This window comes from Uloborus diversus, chromosome 1, assembly GCF_026930045.1.
Source record: "Uloborus diversus isolate 005 chromosome 1, Udiv.v.3.1, whole genome shotgun sequence".
NCBI lineage: Eukaryota > Metazoa > Arthropoda > Arachnida > Araneae > Uloboridae > Uloborus > Uloborus diversus.
Genome location: NC_072731.1, coordinates 86,884,430 through 86,908,934, shown reverse-complemented (window position 1 = coordinate 86,908,934; position 24,505 = coordinate 86,884,430). Strand labels below are relative to the sequence as shown.

Sequence of the window (24,505 nt, the reverse complement as noted above, 5' to 3'; positions counted from 1 at the left end):
CTTTTTATTCAAAAATTTACATTTTGAAACTTTTGCGCCGCACTGTACTAGAAAATCGCTCGTCAAGGTACAACGGGCGAAAAATGCTTTCCTACATTTGAACGAAGCAATTGCCTGTTTGGTGATATTTTTATAGTTAAAATTTTAACCCTAACTCCAATGGATTAGCCCTAAACTACAACAGAAAACGTTCATTGTTGACCACTTTTTCGTTTCTTAATTCTTCTAAAATGACAGTCCTGCCAGAAAAACAGTTAAGTTACCTAATCCAGTTCAGCCTTGTCAAAATAAAGCATTTCTCTGCATGGCAAGCGTTACCAAAAAATATTATTAAGTTATCATCCCGTGGCGCGAGTTTCATTGTTGGTGACGTCAGAAGCGTTACTCGATTAGTGAATTCGCTATTATAAAGTATATGACGTTAATATTTACCTCACGAGCGGGTCTTAGCTCTGCAGTAACTCTCTGTTCCTCAACTGGACATGAGATGACAACTCGAGTTGACTCATTCTAAACTTAACACCCTTTACACAGCTATATATATCTATAAACTATTTTTGACTGAAAGACCACTGAATACATAGAAGACATTTCTATTTGTGTGTACTTTTTAAAGCGAAATTATTCTTCTACTCTTAAGAACAACCACCAAAGTGCACCGTTTTATAGCTATATTGTATTCAAATTGAATACTGTACTACGTGTAAAATAAATCATTTTTCTGTGAACTAAAAAAGTTGTCATTTTATCACATACCACTTTAAGCCTTTTACACCTATTGTTTTCTACTAATAGATTATATCCGGTGCTGTGCTCAGGTTTTCATTTTGAGGAAGTGTGAGTTTGCCGCAATTTCATTCTCACTCTGCCTCAGAACTGCCGTTCAGGATCATTCCACGTCGAATCGCCTAAATTAAATAGTCGGCCATGCCGTCATGTCTCAATTTTTCTCCGTTATTTCTTTACGAATAGATATCTGTGAGATAAGTCCTAATTATTTTTTTAAGATTTTTTGAATGAAAATTACGCTTTGGAGGGTTTTTTTCAAAAATTCGATTTTTGATCATTTTTCGGAGTCACCGTTTTGGCATGAATTCAGAAAATCTCTCTAATTTCTTTATTTTTCAACCAATTAAGCTGAATTTGGTATCAAGTTCAAGCTAATACTTTTTTCTCTGAGTGTGAATAACAGAAAGTATTCTGTGAATAGTTGGGTGTTGCCACTCTTTATCTAAAATCAGTTTTTATGCTTTTTCAACTGGGATAATTAATAAGTCATATCTTCGGAGTACCTACTATGATCGGCATCAACTTTTCTTTGTAACATATTTAAATCATTCTCTTGCTATGTAGAAAAAAAGTAGAAGCGTGTTTTTTGTTGTTTTGGAATAAAAAATAAAGTGTGTTTTGCAGAAAATACAAGTTTTCTATTGCTTTAATTCCCTTTAAAACTTAAAAAAAGCTCAAAAACTTTTCAGAATAATTAATACTAGACTGTCAAGGGACAAAACTTGATGTGTATCAATAGTTATTTGCTAAAAAGTTGAACACTTTGGAAAATAATTGTGCAAAACCTCCGTTTCAGAATTTACAAAAAAAAAAAAAAAAAAAAAAAAAAAAAAACACACCTTTGATCGAAAGTGTACTAAATATAAAAGATAATAATTTGAAGAATAGTGTAAAAAAACTTCTAATAGCTTTATTTTGCTTTTTTTTTTCGACATTAAAAGATGAAAAAAAATTTACTATTGAAAAGTTTCCATAGCATAATTTTGTTTGGATAACGTTACACCTGACAATAATCTTCCGCACTTACAATGCTCATGCAGCGCAACGCTAGATTTCTCTGAAGAAGATTATTTTTGCTGATTGAAGTATATTTTAAAATCTCTTTGAAACTTATTGATAGAAATTCTTTCTCATCTTTTGATACAAAGGAAATAGTACATTTTTTAACTAAATGCAGTCCGCACAAGCAGGCTTTTCATTTCACATTTTATAATCGTTAAATGCTATATGCGTCGATTCACTTTCAAAGCGAAAGAAGAATGATGCGTATTGCATGAGTGTTTTAAGAGTAGAAGATCATTGTCTGGTGTTATGTAATCCAAACAAGTTTGATCTATAAAAACTTTTCAATAGTGATTTTTTTTTCTTTTTTTATTTTTTATTTATTTATTTATTTTTTCATCTTTTAATGTCGAAAAAATCGCTTTTACACTATTCTTTTTATTCTTAATATTTAGTACACTCTTTATTTTGTGTGTGTGTGTGTGTGTGTGAATTCTAAAACGGAGACGGAGGTTTTGCGCAATTCTTTTCCAAAGTGAACAACTTTTTAGCGAATAACTTTTGATACGAATCAATTTTTATTCTATAACAGTCTAGTATTAATTATTTTCAAAAGTTTTTGGGTTTTTTTAAGCTTTAAAGGGATTTAAAGCAATCGAAAACTTGTATTTTCTGCAAAACACAGTTCATTTTTTTATTCCAAAACAACAAAAAACATCCTTCTTCTTTTTTCTACATAGCAAGAGAATGATTTAAATATGTTGCAAATAATATTTGATGCAGATCATAGTAGGTGGTCCGGAGATATGACTTATTTAATCTCCCAATTGAAAAAGCATAAAAACTGACTTTAGATCAAGAATGGCAACACACTACTATTCACAGAATACTTGCTGTCATTCACACTAAAAGAGAAAAGTGTTAGCTTGAACTTGATACCAAATTCAGCTTAATTGGTTGAAAAATAAAGAAATTAGAGAGATTTTTTGAATTCATGCCAAAATGGCGACTCCGAAAAATGATCAAAAATCGAATTTTTGAAAAAATTCTCCAAAGTGTAATTTTTATTCAAAAAATCTTTTAAAAAAATGATTTGAGCTCATCTTATAGATATCTATTCATAAAAAAATAATGGACAAAATCGGAGATATGACGGCACATGGCATTAGGCGATTTGACGTGAAATGACCCTTTAACATTTCTGTGCGAAGTAATATTTAACGTTTTCACGCAATCTTGTTGAGGAAAACTAAGCTGTTGCTCTAAAATCATATAGATTGCAAATAAAAATTGTTTGCAATGTATACGAAAGAAAGAGTAATTATCAATCACCTTTGCTTCGATGTTTCGTACAGTCAAGGTTGGAGTACCGGTGAACGGAAAAATGGCCATTTTGTTCTGCACATGATAGTGGCTCATTTATTTCATTAAAAATAAAATAAAAGGATAATGAGCAGAACTTTGTTGCTTAAAAAATCACAAACGTAAGTGAGATCCCTTCAGCAAAGCAATTTATTTTTTATCCTTTAAAATTATTACTTTTTAATAAAATACATGAGCTCTTATGTGCGGGGCAAAATGGCCGTTTTTCCGTGGAATGGCACCTCAGCCTTGAATGTGTATTTGTGAAAAATCGAAGCAAGGGTAATAATTACTCTTCCTTCCGGATATAAATAAACAAATTTTATTTGACAACACTGCGGCTTTTTCGTGAAGTGACCCATAAGAAAGAAAGAAATACCCATGCGCTAAAAAATTAAAAGAAGTACAAGGCACAAATTTTCAGGAAACTGCAGACACGTGTTTGGAGGTTACAATGATCCCTTTTCTCAATGCAAAGAATGTGAGCTTATGGATAAAAAGACATCTTACAAAAGAAAGAAATATTCTCTTCACCCTTTCAGCTCTAACTTTCAGCCAATCTAATGCTTTCCTGCGTATATTTTGTAGTGAGAAAACTTTCTAATATTGCTTTTTTTCCCATTCAAATTTTAGGGATTTCTAATGTTCTCATTGGCTGCTAAGTCAGATACGTTGCTACGGGGGGGGGGGAAGTGGGGGACGGTCCGTGCCGGGTGTTACCAGTCTGGGGGGTGACACCCACATTGGAATTGCCAGTTTTTGAAAGATATAAAACTAAAATGCATTTTTAAAACTTCAAATTTTCCGGGAAAACTCCCGGACACCCCTCACCCCCACGCCCCACATCATGGAGTGAACATTTTAAGTTCATACTGTCAAAACTTAGGCCTAGTGGTGAGTTCCTCTTGAACCAAAAAACTCAAACCCGTCATTTTCCCCTGTGTTTGAGATACGTTTGAAGTAATTAAGGGGCCATCAGTTTCATACGCCCCCTTACTTTTTAGACCTCGGAACGGCTCTGCACATTTGCGTCTAGGGAAGTTTTATGAAAAGCGTTCATAGTTTTTATTTATATTTTGTAGATTTACTTACTTAAAATTTCGTTTTTATACAAGTGTAGTTTTTTCTGAAAATTGTATGAATTTGATGTTGTCATAAAACATTAAAACCTTTTTCTTTTTTGTTGGTTGTAGGTTGGGAGGGTGAAATCACAAATTTCCGCCCCCCCGGGTGTCACCCATGCTAGGTACGCCACTGTTTAAGTTAATCCGATCTTTTTACTTTTTAAATTCGTTGTTTTCAGCTGCGTGTCTTCTCATCCATAAATTCAGTTCTTTTGCATTAAAAAACGGGTTAGTTGCAACCCGGAAACGCTGTTTGGAGATCCATGCAAATTTGTGCATTGTAACGTGGTACTGTTTATTTTACCATTTAACTTTATTCAACACAAATTGATTTGTGTCAAACAGAGATGTCGTTGTTTTGGTATTTGCGAAGAAATTGCATACATTTCCTGGGCTTCACGTGCCGCATGAGTTAGCCTTGTTTGATCATAAAACTGATATGCCAATGAAAACGAGAAGTGTGTGTCTACAACCAAAATTGACGTTTTTATTATTTTTGTTTATTCAGTTCTTTATTTTTAATATTGCACCTCCCCCCCCCCAACTCCTCCTCCCTTTAGACATACTTATTTTATTAAGATTAACTTAATTTACTCATTCATCGGAAATTGCAGAAAGTAGCAAAAAAAAAAAAAAAAATGCAGCAAGAGTGTTTTGGGGTGACACTGCAGCGTCTTTTTTAGTTTCTTATTTTATTATTTATTTTTTTAAACAAAACTCGAGGTATTATTTTTAATATATGAATAAGAACCATGTATTCACAATGGGCAATTTTAAAAAATTTCGTTTTTCCAAATAATAATCATATTTGTTTCTTTAACATATGTATTTCAAAAATGCGACTTTTATTTAATTGCTGATGCAGTGATTTTTCCACCTGAAAATAGTTTAATTCCGTACACTTACGATTATCGTACTTTCTATTGGAATGCTTTGCGGATATGCGAGAGAGATCACAAGCAATTACCGACTTCCGTAATTTTTGTGTCAAACACTTACTTACACATGCAAAACATTTCAGCATTTACGTTCTTCCACATATTCACATGCAGAAATCACAAGAATTCTCGTTGTAACGAACGTGGAGATAGATAAAATTGATATTTTTTATGCTCATACGTTTGTACGAGCACACGCGGGGTGCAGAAAAAACTAGTCAAAATTGATTGCACTGTGATTAAAATGGAAATTTAGTTTCAAGTTTGAGTGAGAAACAGTTCCTGAATACAATGCTTTCTTTAATTCTTGCTTTCTTTAATGCTTATAAGTAAGTAAAAAAGAAAAACGTATATAGTTACTCAATTATAAGTTTAAATGCGTCTAAATTGGTAAATACATTTACAAATCAATATTAAATTTACTTTGGTAACGAAACGATAGTCATCTTGACCCTCCTTTTTCTGTACATCTACGTATATAAGAATGCATGTATGTGAGTGTGTGTACGTTTTTTATATAAATCCACAGTTTACATCTGCACGGAAGTCCCTTAATGCTCAGGAATTCACGTGCTGAGGTTTTTGGAATTAAAAAAAAAAAAAAAAAAAACAGAGGGGTCTAAATTTAAATTTTGAACCATAAAATTATTCTCTTCTGCACGCTGACGGGAAATTTACTCTATTTTTGTTTCTTTTATGTAAGCCTGATTGTTGAACATGTGTCGCTTGATTCAACTTTCATTTTTGAGGTAGAGTGTGCGACATCGTGAGAATATCTTTTTTTTTTCTAAGTGAGTTATTTATTCTCCACCATACTAGTTACACTTTTTCTGTGTGTAAAAACTACTTTAGCGAGGAGATTATGTTATCCTCTAACTACTTACATAAATTTCAAAACGCTTCAAAATTAGCCTACGCACATCTGTTCTTGAACCGCATGGAATGTTCTGTGCACAAATTATTGCTAGCTTCGGGATATTGCAGATTTTGAATCCATATTCCTAAGTTGTGTTCTCTAGACTAGACATTTTAGACTGTCTAATTAGATCACAGACATTTCCCTTAAATTCTCAGGCAACCACACCACGACAAACCATAAACACTTATCTGCTCCTCCAGCGACGAAAATTCTTCGGTCTCATAAAGATTCCACGCCAAAACCCGGGGGTAACGCGAGCCGCAATCTCTTTTCACGGGCTTTATGGGGCAGCAGCGGATCGTAAATTAAAACAACTCCTCTCCACTCTGAGGCCTCGTTATACGAGGACAAATCCCATCATTTTATAGCCCGAAGGTGGGAGGGGGGGCTGAGAGAAAAAGCGAAAAATCTCGGAACGTAGAATCAATAAAACCTCAACAAATCCTCGCCCACCACAAAAAGCCCCGTTGACTCAGATGACGACTCCGCAAATAAGAAGAGTTCCGCTTCGTTTACTCGCCCCGTGGTCCTATGCATTCGAACTGCAAATTGTCTTTGCTTATTTGCTGTTAAACCACAGAAGAATAAAGACGACATATTTCCCATCAGACGAACTTTTGTTTCAATGTTAATCCAGATTTTCGATTTCGTGAGGGCAATGTATACACACATCCAAACATAGACATATGTATATATATGGAGAGAAGGAGGAAGGCGGACGGAATGAAAAAAGGGATAAATAAGAATATGAATAGAAGGAGAAGCGATTCCGAGTTTTAGCACTTTTAGGTACGATGTTTGCGGCCACTTTTTTTTTCTTTTTTTATTATCTAGTTGTAGCTACTGAGTCAGCTGGCAGCAAAAAAAAAATAGTGGCCTCTAACGAAGCCACCGTGTCTCAAAGGTGCAAAATGTACGATGTACATATGTCTGTTCCGGTGGAACATTGACGCAACAGCAGAAAGTGTAATTTTACAGGAGAACCAAATACACAAAATCATTTTATTCATTACCTCATACAATGAAACAAACATAGTTGAGTTTAACCCTGGTGGCTAAAAGTTGAAAAACAAATCTGTTAGTGTTCCCTCGAATGGGGTAACCACGTTTGGACCCAGTGTGACGACTAAAATTCATTTTCAATGAATCTTGAAGTTACTTACGTCAATGTTCTACCGGAACAGCGATATATTATGGAAATGATTTTCTTATAATTATTGAACTTTTTAGCTAAAGCGATGCGGCTTGCACATAAATGCTCAAAAGCAGGAGAGATTTTTGTTCATTACGGAAAAAAAAAATTATACGAGTTACATTTTTGACCAAAAGAAGGCACTGGAGTTGAATTAATGGCCATTTTTTCTTAGAGGAATTTCATGGTGACACATTTCAAACTGTTTCTGACACAGGTGGAAGATATGAAACGCTATTAAAAATAAATACGCCAATTTTTTTGTCTTAGAGGCAAGCACTTTATTACATAACTTTTATATATAATGGAGCGTCTCCGCACGTAGGTACTCCAGTTACTACATTTCGAAAGACGACATTTGGAGACAACCATATCCTTCGTCGATGATTTTTGCTTGACTGGCCACCATGGTGTCCAGATCTTACACTTTGTGACTTTTGCTTGTGGTGTTATTTGAATTCCCGTGTGTAAGAGATGCACCTACATTTTGGTCTTGTTACAAGATAAAATACGCTATCATATGCCAGATACATCCTCTGAAATAGATTTAAACATTGAAAGCTGTTTTCCATCCTTCATGCCAAAAACAAGGACTGTAATTATAAGTTTCAATCAAATAAAACCCGGCCATTGCGTTTAACTTCACATTAGAAGTAAGGGGGTGACATGTAACTGCATGTATGGGAACTCCATCTATTGGTAGAGAGACTGACGCAAGTGTAACGTTTGATGTTGTACAGTGACAGAGTGGTTTCATGCCGAAGAGAAGGAGGTTAAAGAAGTTCTCGTCCACTACGAAACATGCAGGCGAGTAAGCAGGAACAACGAGGGAGGGTTCAATTTTTAGCGGTGCAGGGAGTTGGAGGCCGTGAAATGTATTGACGGAAGAAGGCTGTGTACGGTGTGTACAGTCTGAGTCATTCAACTGCTGTGACATGGCGGAAAATATGCGGAATGACGGTGAAGAAGTGTTGAAGACGACGTTGAAGCAGTTTCGGTGAAAAACGCTGAAAAATTCACCATACGGTCCAGACCTTTCACCATGTAACATTCATGTTTTTGCTCCTCTAAAAACTATTCACGGACATCGATTCACAACCGACGACAAAGTGTGGGACCAGGTCCAGGCCTGGATTCAATAGCAGCCTACTTGCTTCTTCAAAGATGGAATCGACCAACTAGTGTCGCAATGAGATAAACGTGACAGCAGTTTTGGCAACCATTTTTGAGTCAATAAAATTGTTTTCGTTACTTTACACTAATGACCGGATTTCATTTGAATACCCCTTATATCATTGAATAGTTATCATATTTAGACACTTTTTTTATTAGAATGAGCTGAAATATTATAAGTACTCCATCAGTTGTGTTCCAGTTCCACTTTTTGGTCAAAAATGTAACTAATGCATCTAAAAAAAAATCTATTATGTTTTCGAAGCATTTATGTGCATTAATTCATCAGTGACTGTAAATGAGCCGCAGAATGTGATTAAGCTAAACAAAACAAAAATATGAAAAATGAGCTTCAATTGCATATTTTCTACGTTTCGATATTTTCTGAAGGTCTTTTTTCTCTTAAAATTTAAAAAAAGGTGCATTCTCACAAAAACACGAAATTAATAATTTTTTGACCAAATTTCGCGGGACAAAAACATTCACCATTCATGCTATCTTTTCCATACCAAATCAACCACTAAACTCGCACGAAATCGAGATTTCATTAGAGTTAATTCGAGATCTATTTCCGATGCTGTGTGAATTTTTCTGCTGACATTTGTCCATCTGTCGTTTCTCGAAACTCTTAAAAATTAATACTGACCCACTTCTTAATTATAGCCATGGAAAAATAGTTCGCCATTGCCATGGGGATGAAGGGAGATGCAATTTGAACACGTGCCAAAGTATCTCTTTCCTCCCACGACTGCTGTGTATTTTATTCACGAAGCCAGAGAGCAAATATTTCCCCGATGGTGAAAATAAGAGGTTATAAAACCTTAATGATGGAAGTATACGTCATACTGAAGTGCGTCTTAGCTTTTAGTGCATTAAAGGATTACCCTATGCACATATTTTCTCCATTCAGTTATTAGCCTTAAATAGCAATTACACATCATAAAGTTCAATGTAAAATCGGTCTGAGAGCATTTTCCTTAAACTACTAGGTGAAGCTTGACCACAAAGAGATGGCGGATGACCTTGAATTTGAAACAACATAAGTATCATTTGTAGTCGGATGTTTGTTATTATTTTGTATGGTCTGGTGGAGGAAAGTCTTCATAAATCAAATAAAGAGCTATATATTCGAAACAAATGAAAGAATGGGGGTTTTTTTTAGATTTTAACAACTAGGAACTATATTCTAAAATTCAAACTTTTGTTGCTAGCTGTATTTTATTTCGTGAAAAAATTCGTTTTGTGTGCTCATGAAACATTTTAAAAGCTGAACATTTATTTTAACTCCTTTGTAAAATTTTGTTTATTAAAATTTTTAGCAAATTGGTCGGCCTTCCTGTCTGCTGGTCAGATGAGTTTGCCTGCGCCGGGAAGGTCTCGTTTCAAATCCTGGATTGGGCATGGATGTACTTTCTCTCTCCTGTCCTTTGTGTGAATGTGTTGCTATGCTGTGAATGGTTTCCTTCCCTATAAAACGGGATCTTAGAGCATATTTGTTGTGTACTGCGGAAGTCACACCAAATTACGGTACAGTTGGAAAACTGAAGCAGCGCACCCGAAATTGCCAGCCTAGCTGGCACAGGACAACAACAACAACAGCTGTAAATTCGTTGCGCAGGCAGCGGATGCCTCTAGAATACGTCTGTGTGAACAGCTACGCTGGATTCATTTTTTTATATTTTAGAGCAGTAAACTGAATTTAATACAACTGATTTTAAATTTGATGTAGCATATCGATTGGAATAAAGCAAGATTGTAATCCGATAATATTTGAAAATAAATCATAGAATTTGTTCTGCAACCTCAGCTTTCAATTTATTCTTGTAGAGTAATTTATGTCACTCCCCTTCCCTTCCTTAAAAAAAATCATCTGTAAAATATCAGTAAAAAGTAGAAACTTAGAACTAGAAGTGTTTCGCATGCATTGAATAAACAGATAAAGCTTGATTGATTTTTCGCTTTTGTTTTTTAATTAAGTAATATTTTTTGGAACTCTATTTGAATGTAATGTTTTCTTATTATGTAGCTTAGGTATTTTAGACATTATTCACATACGCTATTTGTAATATATTGCCAAAGAAATATAACAATGCAAATTATCATACCTTTCCTTTGATATTGATGAAATCCAGGAGTGAAATATGATTAAACTTCTTGGTAAACCAACTTTTGACTATAGTTTGCCATCAAATATTTCTTTAAATAAAGTTAAATTCTTCAAAAGAACTAGGTATACTGAGCATTAAAAAAATAGTCATTCGTTTTAGATCAATTGTTCTAACTATGACCACTTTACCCCACCCCAGATCATTAACACATAATATGAAAAAGAAAATGTCATTAAGCTATTAAGATCAATTTCTATCATTCGAAAATTCAGTGCAGAGTGTTCTTTATTAATGAAATGTAAAATAAAAAACAAAATAATCTAAGTTTTAAAATAAATTTCTGTATTTATTATTTATCAAAGTTGAAAAACCTGTATTTTATGACCACTTTTACCTCACCAGACCTTAATAGATAGGATCAGCGAGAACGTACCTCTTATTAGCACTTTCTGGCTGATTCTACATCTATATTGCAAATGATAAAAGTGATGTTTCCGCTTCAGGGTCATCCGCCATCTCTCCATGGTCAAGCTTTATCATAGTGCTTAAATCGTTTTTCAAATTTAACGTTTCGTATTGTTTTTGAGCGAGAGGAAATGTGAGTAATAAGATGCAGAAATTGGACAACGTCCTTGTCGAATGATTATACGGCGTGTAACAGATTCCTCGAGTATTCGTTTCGCTTGGAGTGCTCTTGGCAAAATTAAATTCCTAGTGCAGTTTCACATCAAAGGGATATCAGGTGTCTCCGTCTAGTGGGAATATTGAGCGTCAAAATTCTCGTGGAAATGGTATCCGCCGATAGTTGAGCTACATGAAAAAATGTACGCTATATATCAGGGGATCGCACATGTTCTGCAAAAGATTGTGCCTCTAGCGCAGGCCCATTAGAAAGAAAGAATATCTCTTAAAAGGTTCTAGATTAGTTTGTTAGTTTAGTTTGTATGCAACGACTCAAAACAAAACAAAAAAATCATACATAGTGGAACTGATTTTTATAACTTGAATGGTGCATGCTAGTAAAAATGTGACACAGAAAGTTTCTTTAAGATTTGAAATTATGGAACCTCGTTAAGTTGACACCAGCTTCACTCGACATGATCTCGTGTTTCGTGGGGGTGTCGAGGTAAAGTTATCGAGATTCCACTTCTTAAATTACAAATCGTAAATAATGCTTCGGTAAGAATATCTGGGAAACAATATCGAAGAATGTAAAATGGTCTGTCAAAAGTTCGTTACCATTTTTGTAGCTCCATATTCTAATGTTTTCACCAGATTTCATTACCATAATTTCTCAAGATACATTAAATTCTGTTTTGATCAACCCACTTCAAAAATCTTCAAAGCATTCTTGCATTTAATCTATTCATAACAAGGCGAACAGTTAAAATTCATACAATTCTTAAAATTCAAAACGTTGACTCTTCACGTATTTTCTTTTCCTTTTGTTTTTTAATTTGTTCTACAAATTCATAGAAGTGAAGTACTAGTTAGCATCTTTGAAGAAAATCAAGAATACTTACACAGTATTTTAAAGTTTATTTTGTTGTAGTAAAACTAATTGCAATAGAAGTAGATAACAGCATGAAATGGAACTTCATGCCATGATTACTCCTTGAAAGTTTACAATCTTACCAGAAATTTATTTTCAGACTGGTTCTGTTCAGAAGATTTGTAGTATATAAAACGATGAAATTCTTACGTTTGTGAAACTGGCTACGAGCAATACGATTAATATTACAGTTGGATAATTTGTAAAAAATAAAAATAAGCAACTCCTTCTTCCAATAACAAAACCATATACACAATTCAGGAAACAATAATGTAACATTTTTCTTCACTTGAAGAAAAGATTAAAACAATCTAATTTTTTTGAAAATTGAAATACTGTACGCTAATCAATTTTTTCTTATCAAAAATAAGACAAAATTAAAAGACTAAAAAAAGGAGAAGAAACAAAAAATAGGGTCTCATGATACAGATTTTACCCAGAATTTTTGATCAATTTGAATAAGGTTTTCAATAATACTGAGTAAATGGTAGAATAATATCACATGCCACTTACCGTTTTTAAAATTCTTATTTTTGCTTTGTTTGAAACCCTCGGAGAAATGCCGTTTTTCACTTCGTATCACATGTCACCAACTGAAAAAAAAGTACTATTTTCAGTAAACATGAAATGCTCAAATATAATTATTATTTACATAACGGAATGTGTGAAAATAATGGGATAGATTTTAATGTGATTAAATATTTATATCTGACAAATAAAACGTACGTTGAATAGATGCACAAAATAGTAGACGATATTATTTATGAATTTAAAAGTCGCCCGTCAAGGTATGGCGGATGAAAATTGCTTCTACATTTTAACGAAGTTATTGCCTGTTAGGTGATATTTTGATAGTTGAAATTTTAATCCCAACTCCAGTGGATTAACCCTAAACTCCAATGGATAGCGTTTATTGTCCATCACTTTTTCGTTTCTTCATTCCCCTGAAATGACACAGTCTTACCAGTAAAACAGTTAAGTTACCGGATCGAGTTCAACCTTTTCACGATAAAGCTTTTCCTTGCATGTTAAACATTACCAAAACATATTATCAAATTGTCATGCCGTGGCGCGAGTTTCATTGTTGAAACACGCGAGTTACTTGATCATTAGCTACTATTTATATGAGGATGATGACTCTTATTTGTTTTTTGCTTATTCATACTGAATATTTTAGGTTTCGCGGTGTGTAGTAAAAAAATGGTGATGTTATAGTACAGATTTTTTCACTCATATTGTATTGCATTTGCATACCAGCAGTTATTTTAAATACCCTTTTTATACACTATAAATGCTGTTATAAAGTTGCAGCAGTACGTGAAATGTAATTTTTAATTATTGTAATTGAAAACATACAAATCCACTTTTTTAAAATTTTCAGGAATCACAAAAATTGTTTTTAAGGGAAATCATTTTTAAAGACATATTCTTTATGTTCTTTGTCCTTGTTAAAGTTTGGCTCTACAAAATTATTTTTAATGATATTTTAATAAAAAATAATGTTGCCTGTATGTAGTTATTAGTTACGTATTGGAGCTACCCCGTTCATACTCCAAATATGTTGGGGTACAATAATCAAGATAAATCGATTTTTTTTATAGTCCCCATACGTATAACAGCCAATGATCGGGTGACGCTCCTGACGTCATCAACAATGAGACTCGCGCCACGGCATGATAAATTGATAATATGTTTTGGTAATGTTTAACATGCAGGGAAGGGCTTTATTGTGACAAGGTTGAACTGGATCCGGTAATTTAACTGTTTTACTGGTAAGACTGTGTCATTTCAGGGGAATGAAGAAACGAAAAAACGGTCAACAATGAACGCTATGTACTGGAGTTTAGGGTTAATCCACTGGAGCAACGGTTCCCAAACTTTTTAGGCCACGGAACCCTTAGTCATCTGCTTTTTCTTCATGAAACCATATCACTGTTTATCACTTAAAGACAAAACGTTAACGATCTGGGAGTCAAATGATTATGAGAGAAAAATTGTTTGAATGTTTTCTTCTACATAGAAGAAACTATTAATCAAGTGAAAATGTTCGTATTTTCATAGACTATCGAGTTTTAAGGTGTGCTGAACGTTGAACTTATTTTGACCATTTTTGAAAACTATCTGTGCATCTGTTTGTTTTTGCATTATCTATTACCGATTTATTGTATATGCATTCTAATTCAAAACGCATTAATGGAGTTGAACGAAATGTGCCCCCCCCCCCCATGTGAACTGGCAATGATTAGTTTTGGCACTAAATCTCTTTAGAGGATGGCCCATCCGAATGATTTTCGCTATTATTCTGACTGTTGTATTTGAAACAATAATACAAGGATTCGCATAAAAATTTGAGCTCATGTGCATCACAATGGAAGAGAAGCTGATAAAGTTTTGCTGTCATTAATTTCCAATGCGTTTCAGAACGAAAAAAAAAAGCTTTTTTCTTGAAAAATAATGTAACAATTCAAAAAAAAAAGTGAAGTACAAGGGAACCTCAACCTAAACATTTGTAGATTAGTTTTGAGTTGACTTTAGCATCGATTGCTTGCTCAAAGAAGGGAGGTGCATAGAGTGCTTTTGTGGTCCTATGTATCAGAACTAGAACTGTGACCAAGACACTTAAGCTATGCAACTTGGTTGCAATAATACATATATTTAAAATTCCTACAAGAATAAAAATTGCGCCAACCTGGTTAATAAAAAAGGTACAGTTCAAGTGTCACCATAACTTCTTCATAGAGATGGTTTTCTTACAGAACTTCACTTTAAGAGAGGAATATAGAGTGAAACCTGTGTAAGTTGACCACTCGCGGTGCACTACTTTAGTGGTCAACTTAAACAGGTGGTCAACTTACAGAGGTTGTTTTATATGATAGAGGCTAATTCTGTGCTTGAAAGAAGCGATCAACTTAGACAAGTGGTCAACTTACAAGGGTGGTCAACTTCGCAGGTTTTACTGTATTCAACGTTGTTTTCTCTTCAGCAGAGAATACAAAAACTCAGTTTTCCTGTATTATTTCTGTACCTCAGTGCCAGAAAGACGCGTCCAAAAATTGCGATTTTTTGTTGATTAGTGCATGTATGTGGAAGCCTATTCCGCATCGAGCCATGTGAACGAAATTCTTTTTAAAAAATATTTTTCAATTTTTAACCAGGGTTAAAGGAGCGCGCGTCCCATTCTTTGTATGCGCCAGAAAAATGTTTTCCCTCTCTACTGTAAAAATTATCATAATGGGACTTACGTTCCTCTAGCTCTGGGGTACTGATTTTGTCTCTCACAACAAAAGAGGAAACTTTCTCCTTGAATAAAAATAGAGACTTAGTTGAGCTTACCAAAAATATAGGCAACACATAGGCTGATTACACCAATCGACATCATGCAAAACATTGAAAACTGCTAAAGATATTGTCTTTCGCTCCAGCTGAAAAATCGTCAGTTCATTTGTAAGTTTATACAATTTTTCAAAAGTTTGTTTTGTATCGCCAGTATATTTCGTACGAAAAAGTAGTGATTTGTGATGATTACTCATATCTTCAAAAAACTTACTCAATAGTGTTGACTAGACAACGAGAATTGAAAAAATGAACTACTTCTGAAGCTTCATCAAGAATTTTCTTTAAATCAAATGTTCTTTTTTTTTTAAATTGCTGGCATTGCGATGATACAATGACGCCTACTACTTCAATTTAGAACTGCATTTTACATCCCTGAAAGTTTCTCTTTTTCTGTAATTACTGTGGAAAATGATAAATTTATGCCACTCGTGGCCGAACCCTTCTCATCCTTCGGCGGAACCCAAGGGTTTCGCGGAACACTCTTTGGGAATCGCTGCTCTTGATGGTCAACTACTAAGCCTATATGACTCCAATTTCGAAAGAAGTCGAGCACGGGCAGACTTTCGAACGTCTACGCCCCCTAACCCCTACCTGTGATCATCTAAATTTGCCCTTTTGAAACTTTTAATTCTGAAAAACTTCCAGGAGCCTCATTCTTTCTCCATACCGCAACCAAGAAGGGCTACAATTACTTTTTTAATCTTCCAGTTTCCAAATATTGCCGATGCAGGACATGGGCGCCCATATGCAAAATTGTAAGGGGAGGCTCAGAAATTTTAACCATAGTTTAGCAGGATATTTCCCCATGGAAGCAGATTTCAGAACAGATTAGAGTCATTAAAATTTGACATTTTTAATTATTTATTCATTAATGGCTAGAAAAGAAATATTTTTATATTTTTGCAAAGAAAAAGTACTTAAAGCAAGAAAATTCTAATTTCCAAGGAGACCTCGAGCCCCACCCCCCTTTGCCCCCCTATATGGGCGTTCTTGGTGCAGGATACCTCAAGGGAGGGGCGAATATCCCCATCAACCCTCCCTCGTTTCCGCCCTTGATTAAAGTAATTTCTCATTCCATTCTGTATTTTTAATATAAGGAAATAATTTCTTGAAAAACACAGTAAAAACATATTTTACTCTAGACAACTCATGCGAAATATTTCCCAGGTTCTTTACTAGGAGCATTTTTCTTTATTCAGTTCAAATGATTTTTGTGCACGAGGAACATAATGAAAATAGAAAGACTAATGATTTACTTTTTTGTGTAGTTAATCAATTCCTTTTTTTTCCGAGAAATTCTTTGCAGGTTGACATTTCCCTCTTCCATGAAGAAAGCAATTAGATTAATGAATATTATTCCATAAAAAAAAAAATCAGGGAAGGAAAGCACGTCAAAAGTAAAAATATAAAAGAAGGTAGAAATGCAAGGGAGGAAAATATGTCAGACTCTTCAATATGTGGATGCAAATGTCGCAAGGCGAAAGCAAGATAATCTCTTATTTAATTATCACAAAAAGTTCTCAAGTGTACATAAAAACAGTGGGGGGGGGGGAGTTGAAAAATTGGGAAACAATAAAAGTATTTGAAAGCATTAATTTGTTATTTTATAAATCAAATATTTTTATAGCGATATTTTCACATCTTTTTTCTGCTTTAATAGCGCACAAGCACATGCAAGCGGGAAAACCGGAGAGGAAAGGAATTTTACGCAAAACCCAAGCTTGGAATCGAAAAAAATCCCCAAGAAAGATTAAGATTAAATAACTAATAACTTTTAAAATCCATCCTTTTTTATTATTATTATTATTACTCTTATTGTTTAGGGATTATTCTTCAAAAAGTGCAACTTTTCTGTCACACGCCTTTTGCTGAAAAACTTTAAGAAACAAATCATTTAACAATGCTTTTTAATTTCATCAGAAATATATCTATTCAAACCTGCCAACAATTTTTTAATAATAATTTTAATTTTAATCTATTTTTGGTTCACAACATGAGAATTCTCATCTCCGTGGCGGCAAAGCACACACCTGGTGTGACAGCTTATGTTGCTTAATAACTTGTTTAATTAAAAATATATATATTTATTTATTATTCCTTTCAAAAGTGTATCAAATACTAATTGTTTAAGTATATTCAATTGTTTAATATTGTGTTTTAGTTCGTATTAGAAGGATAAGGAATCGTGTCACACAATATATTCTCACCTTTGTTTTCTAAACACAAAACGCCATTTTTTATTAAAATGCGGCATTAATGACATCACATGTTATTTTCCATGATACAAGAGATATACCCTTGTTTATTTTCCGCCATAAAGAAGTTGTGAGATTTTTGTCGAAAAACAAGAGGATAGATTTTGTTTTAAAAACTAAGTGTGGTTATTGTGAACTCTCATCTCCGTAAACTTGAATTTCAGAGATGTAAATCAAGTTAAAAGAAAAGACTTTAACCGGTTTTCATATGTTTAACGTGTGCAGATTGTAGCAACGAAGAAAAAAATGTTTCCCTGAAAAATATATCCATTAAGCCTATATTAATGGAAAATTCCTCACCTCCGTGAATCTCACCTCCGTGGCAGATCTTATCAATGTCATTATTTCTGAGGTGAAACTTTATGATGGAGGGGAACTGCATCAATAATAAGCATTCTATAAAAATTATAAATTTCCAGTATATTCTCAAACTTACTGAACACTGATTTTTAGCACACATTTGAACTAAAAGGGTAACTAAAAATTTAGCCGTATTTTAATTAAGAGAACTTAATATTAGATTCCCACTAATCAAATATTTTATTGTTTGCACAATTTACAAAATTACTACTTTGATATTCGCTTCGATTTTCAAGCATTAAATGTTTTTTTTTTTCTCTTTTTTTTATTTCTTTGAACAAGGCATTTTTTTTTATATTTTTCTTATTTATGAGTAAAATAATTAGAACTTAGCTGGGCCATTGTTTATGGTTACTTCTAGTAAGTAACACTTTCATGTAAGAATAAAAAAAAGAAAACAAAAAATTTCGAAATTGAAAAATATTTGCGTTTAAAAGTTACATTTTCTGGAGAATGATCCTTAGCTCGCGGGTAATTGAACTTAAAAATGGTGGGGAGACCGAGCATAATTGATACACTGTTTAAACTCTGATTTTTCTAACTTTTGTTATTAATGCTAAGCATAAACTATGATCGTTAACATTATTTTATTGATAGCAACCGTGATGATAAAGACAATGATGATAATGATGACAAATACGGGGTGTTTCTGAACTATTGGGCAAAACTTTAGGGGGGGGGGATAGTCCACATCTGGACAAACAATATAATAGAAAAAATAAGGGTTCCAAACGCCTTCAGAAGGAGATAGACGGCATTAAAGTTTAGGTCCAACATTTCAAATGATCATTAAAAACGGAAAAATTGGTCGATTTGTTTGCGGTTTTCCCTAAAATTATTCTTTTTATCAGTATTTTCTTGAAGATAAATTTTAAAGATTTAGTTTAAAAAATGTGGATAGGAGGGCGCTTTTGACTTTGAAGTAACGAACAACTTTTTTACCGCTATTTTTTAATCTCCATAAATGTTTTCTAATGCTTGGACTAACATTTTTAACTCAAAATCTGAATAGTTGAGAATGATTAAGTAGCGAAAACTGAACTTTCTTCAAAGGTTGAAATACACTTTGTCACAAAAAGCTGTATGCATCAAGAAAAAATTGAGCTGCAACCAACAAACTCGGCAGGAATGTAGTTTGGTAAGAGATGATTTAAATTTCGTCGCCAGTGACGAAAGGGTAAGCGCGCTATGCGCATACAAGATGCGCAGATCGGTACGACTGAAATTATAAAAGCTTGTGTCAAAGGGCACTTCGAACGAAACGGTCGAGTTGTAAGGACGCTATTGTGACTAGGACGACCTTTTAGATTTATACGAACAATTGTTGGACTTTTTAAAGGGACGTACAGTAGGTCTCAGAGAAATAGGTTGGCTTTACGTGCTTATTTGCTGCCGCCTCGGTCGGAGCGATATGGTAGTAGCTTAGTGTAGGTAAAAATAAACGAATCACTCCATTGCGGTCTGGTTAAGGCATTCTAGAAACAGAAATGAGCGCGGAAATCGCACATCTTAAGAACTGTCACTACCATATCAACAAGGTCGCTAATTTTAGTTCCATGAAGTTTAACACCTTCCAAGAATCTGATGGCATCAAGAAAAACAATCATTAGTAGATTGAAAGACGCTGGTATCTCGAACCGGCGTCCATTGCGATGGATTGGATTTTCCCTGTACTTGATTATCTGGGTGGTGATAGACAGGAGGCATGTTACCTTCAATGATAATTCCCAATTTAGTCCCAGTGGTGATAGGTAACCTATTTCACTCCATATCATGCCGTGTTTTGTCTTGTATAGCTGCTAGAAGAGGCTATACAACTTACGGTTTGAAAATTTTATTGTGTCATAACTTCTTCATAAAACAATATTTTGTTCTGAATCTGTAAACATTTCCTTATCTTGTCATAGGCCACATCCACTTTATGTTTCGTGAACATCGCTCGTTTCCTTCTGTTTTTTTTTTTTTTTTTTTTTTTTTGAGCAATCACAATCACGATTGCTTATTGTTCTCACTTGACTGTTTTGATGTCCTTTGATTTTATTTTCCCACCGCCACCCTCTGCAGCATCATCGTTGACCGGGTCCTCACGATGCTGCTCCTATAGCGAAAGCCGTCTCCAGGTTGCATCCATGTCTTACACACACGTGCATACATACACAACTACACACACACGCATGCACACACACACACACAAACACATACCTACACACACACACACAAACACATACACACATACACCTACATACACACACAAACACATACACCTACACACACACAACCACATACACACAACTATCCACACATTCATGCCTGCACACAGACACAAACACACATGCCTACACAAACATACACATACCCCCTACACACAAACACACATGTCCTCACACACAAACACACACGCCTACATACAAACACTCTTGATTGCGAAAAACATAATTTGAATTCAAAATGTCAAAATTCAATTTTTTTTTTTTTTTTTTTTTTTTTTTTTTTTTTTTTTGTGAGAGTCTATTTCAACTTCTGAACACAGTTCAGTTTGCGCGACTTAATCACGCCCAATTATTCTCATTTTGAGCTGAAAATTTAAGTTTAAGTAGAAGCATTAGAAACAATCTAATGAGATTCAAAAATAGCGGTAAAAAAAGTGTTTCGTTACTCCCAAGTCAAAAGAGCCTTCTATCAGCATTTATTGAACAACATCTTCAAAATTTATTTTCAAGAAAATGCTGATAAAAAGAATATTTTAGCAAAAACCGCAAACGAATCGACCCATTTTCCCGTTTTTTTATGATCATCTGAAATTTTGGGCCATTAACTTAAAAAGGGCCTATCTCCTTCGAAAGACGTTTGGGACCCTTATTTTTGCCATTATATTTTTGCCCTCGTATGTACTATCACCCCTTAAAGTTTTGCCCAATAGTTCAGAAACACCCCGTATAGTAGTATGTTACCATTCTAATTTGAAAAACAATTATTATAATCTATCGTTGTTATTGTTAGCATGATACTTATAAAAATCAGAACTATCATCAAAATATTCATAATCACAATACTACTAATAATAAAAATAATAATAGTCACAATGAATAATAATAATAACTATGCAACAAAAGCTGCTAATATTTTGTATCAATATAGTTGAACTGAAAACGCATTATGTTGGAAATTCTGGTTACATAGGCAGATGTGCATAACGCAGAAAAAGTTTTATTGCCCCCCCCCTCCCCACCCTCCTTCCTTAGAGGAATTACCTTCAAAAATTGCACCAATTTACGTGGGGGCACGTGTGTGTACCTTTTTTTTTTTTTCATGCAGTAGTTTTTGCTATACAGCGGTTACGAAAAACCGGTCATGCATACAGACACACACACTTAAACAGAGAGAGATAGACATTTTCCGAAAATGGTCAAAATGGTCTCCGCACACTTCAAAACGTGCAAATCAGTCAAAATTTGAAATTTAAAATTTTTTACGTATCCAATATTTTTTTCGTTATATAAGGTAAGAAGAAAGTAAAAATATTATCTTATACAAATCCAGTTTCCGTCGAATCTTTGCCAAATTTGGCAGAGATTCTTTGATGCTCAGAAACTCATATAGGTTTTTTTTTTTTTTTTTTTTTTTTTTTTTGCCCCTTTGGAAGTCAAAAACCAAATCTTATGGGAAAAGCTTTCAGAAAATGCGTAAAAATAAATGTTTACACCTTTTAATAACAATGACTGAAATTTTTAAACTAAAAAAACTCCAAAGAGGTCTAAATTGTAACTCGGAGTCATAAAATCGCTCTTTTCTACACATTAATGAGAAAATGTACTTTTTTCCCCTTCTTTTACATAAGCCCGATTGTTGAAAATGCGTCACTTGACACAACTTTTATTTTCGAGAAAGACCATACAACGCATCCGGTTTAACCTGTAAGACCTCTATTTTTGCAACCATTTGTCCTTAATGCGTACTTCCAGTAGCAAAAATGTTCAAAATCAGATGCAGAGTTAAGGTATTGAAAGTTTGAAGCAAAAATAAAAATGAGTCAAAAAATACAAAATTTAACTCTTTATATTTGACCTAGGTCACCTAACTAATGTTTAGAGAAATAATCTCCATTGAAAGATATTACTAACACAAAAAAACTTGACATTTTTGTGTCCAAAACTCGGGGAGATATTCGAAATCAAAGTTTTAAGGGACCATACAGAAGATGAGATTGGAACTTATCGCTCTTGCAGAAGAATGACAGGGTGTCGAAGTAAAAAAACAAAGTATTTATATTTTTCATTGTTATTCAAAAATAAATGCAAACATTGTGCTATGATGAGCAAAAACACGCTACAAAACCAGTTTGAAAACCCACACTCTATACACACATCCAATTTTAAAACTTTGTTAACAGCTATATTTTCCCCCAAAAGGTGCTATTGACGGTGAGTGTAAAGGGTGTAAATCACAAAGCTCTGTGTTTCATATCTTGGTGAATATTGGTCGTACTGATGTCAAACTTTTTGTATTGGAATTTCTTTTCAATGGAGATTTTTCCCTAAGTGTAAGTTAGGGGATCTAGGGCCCGTATAAAAAGGTAAATTTTGTATTTTTTGACTCATTTTTATTTTTGTTTCAAATTTTCAACATCTTAACTCTGCATCTGATTTTTAACATTCTTGCAATTGGAAGTATGCATCTAAGACTAACGGTTGTGAAAATAGAGGCTTTGCAGGTTAAACCGGAACACCTTGTATAATGAATAAGGCACTAAAATAGTGCCTCGTGAAAACCACATGAAAATACAATTTCAGAAGCAACACATCAAAATACACCAAATTCCAGCACATTCACCCTTCCGGTGGAGGTATTGGAATTCAATTCCACTGCGGACGCACCACGTGCTTCAGTTTATAGCGCCACCATTTCAGCGTCCTAAAAATATAGATTCCCATGAAATCAGAAATCCCAGCAGCGCTTCAGAGGTAGTTGTCGAGACCATATTTAGCATTTAAAAGTGCTCTAAAAATAGAAATAATCTTTCCACGTTTCCCGATTTGTTCGATGGAGATTTGCGAGTTTCGAAAGGAATTCTCTCATCTGGCGAAATGTATATCGCCATCAAATTTTTGGGTTTGATTTTTCGGGGACTTATTCCCTTGCTTTGTGAAATGGAATGACATTGGTTACAAACTTACATGAGTAGAATTCATTCCGTTTGCACTGTTACATGGTTAGATCCATAACTCAATTTCCAAATTTCTATGTAATTCTTAGCATTGCAAAATGATCATCGATTTATATTAACTAGTGTTCGCCCAATGGTCGAAATTCGACCATATTCATAAATGAATATTTGAGAAAACTTGTATGAATTAAACTATTTCCAACATTTTTATTTCTACTCTTACTCATGTTTACCGCATATCTGGAAGCATACAATTTTTAAATGTATACACAATACCAAACAGTAATAATTTATTCCGATTTTGCTTTTTGTCACATAATCTCAAAATAAATGAATGAAAGGGGATATTCCGGTAATCGTGTCGTTTCCGAAACTTTAAAAGTATATTTTTCTGAAAGATCATGCTTAAAAACATAGGTTTTAGCCATTTTTTAAATAATTTGAAAAAAAAATTAATAATTTTTAACAATTATTTTAATCGGTGCGCAGATTGAAATTCATTTTTTACGCTTCTGCACATTGCATCAAAAGCGATGAAATACTATTCACTGATGCCAATAGCACACAGCGGAAAATTATCATAACCTGATGGAAATGCGGTTGACAACAAAGCGTAAACATTTGGAGCTCCAATAGAGTAGCGTGCCAAAGTACATCACTTGTATCGTTATAAAGACCACGCCTTATTTCCCAAAACCGGCCATTTAAAAAAATTAATATAAAATAACAGTTGGGAAAGTAAAAAGTTTTTTTTTTCTGGCTCCACGTTATTTGGAACTCCAGCGCTCGAATACGCTACCTTGCGGTGATTTACAAAACTGCAAATGAAACTAAAACATTGCCACGTTGCGTTCCACGTGTGTCTGTTGACGTAAACACAGGCAGTTTGTTCTGAGTATTTATTAACGCAATCGATGTGTCTTAGTTTGCTTTCAGCTACAGAAATTAATTCGTCCCTTAGTAGTATTCTCGAGCTTCTCAAAATAATGTTAGTTTTCATTATTTCCTTAATAATTGGTGAAAGCGAAAATTCTGGATTAACAAACTTGGATAACGTTATACAAGGTAAAAAATTTTATTGTTTTGTATGAATTTGTAAGAATATGGGGTTTTTTTTTAATCTTAAATTAATTAAACTTACCATATTTTACAGCTGCATTTAGTTGGAATGGACAGTATGCAAAATATTTTCTTGATTATATTATCGTAGAACAAAATGAATAACCGAGAA

General features: G+C 34.0%; 1 protein-coding gene across 3 annotated transcripts in view; it reads right to left on the bottom strand.

Moving 5' to 3' along the window:
• Nucleotides 1-24,505, bottom strand: part of LOC129230986 (sodium/potassium/calcium exchanger Nckx30C-like) — a 514,695-nt gene that overhangs the window by 356,305 nt on the left and 133,885 nt on the right. For 2 of the 3 annotated variants that reach the window (XM_054865233.1, XM_054865244.1), the window contains exon 2: nucleotides 12,673-12,752. The gene's annotated coding sequence lies outside the window, so the exon portion shown is untranslated. Of the gene's footprint in view, nucleotides 1-6,135; nucleotides 6,249-12,672; nucleotides 12,753-24,505 lie in introns of those variants that run through there. The other variant, XM_054865238.1, reaches the window with a different exon arrangement.